Source organism: Tupaia chinensis, unplaced genomic scaffold, assembly GCF_000334495.1.
Source record: "Tupaia chinensis unplaced genomic scaffold, TupChi_1.0 Scaffold000424_1, whole genome shotgun sequence".
NCBI classification, from domain to species: domain Eukaryota; kingdom Metazoa; phylum Chordata; class Mammalia; order Scandentia; family Tupaiidae; genus Tupaia; species Tupaia belangeri.
Window position 1 is genome coordinate 3,197,550 of NW_006159929.1, and position 696 is coordinate 3,198,245.

Consider the following 696-nt stretch of genomic DNA (forward strand, 5'->3'; position numbering starts at 1 on the left):
GCCGAAGCCAAACGGGAGGGAGAAGCAACTTAGAACTTCGCTCCAGGCCACTCCCTGTTTTTAAACAGCAGCAACTGAGAGCCCTGAAGGCCCTGGAGAACAGCAGCAGCGTTGAACTTGGACAGCAAGCAGCCATTTCTCTCCGTGTATTCCCTCTCGCTCCTGCCCCCTCCTGCCTCTCCAAGACTGATCTGCGGGACACCTACTTCCCCCTGTGTCCTAGTTCTCGTCTATCAGCAGACGAGGTGGGAGGGACACGTGGCCAGCAGCAGGAGCCCAGCTTATCGGTGTCCATCTGTCCCTGTGCTTGAGGCTACCCCCAGATGCAGCCCCAGCCACTAGCCAGGGTGCACCTGCAGGTGTTGCGTGGGGGTTCTCATGCACCGCCGTGGCTGCCAGCCCGTCCTTCCCTTCCAATCCCTACCACCCAAAGCTCACCCACACTCCTGCGCACTCAAGCAAAAGCAGCCTTGGTCTCCCCGCCCCCGCCTCACTCCACCCGGCTGAGTGCTGTCCAGGAGCTTGGGTGCCCATGTCTTTTCAGGCTCAGGCTGGTCTGTGCCCTCAAGCCACATGGCCTGATGCCAGGTTTTCTGGTCACTTGGGTCCCATCTATGAATTCCTTGCGCCCTTCCCTGCTGCTGCCTGATCACCCATCTACACTCAGCGTCTCTCTGTCTCCCTCCATGTGGTGGG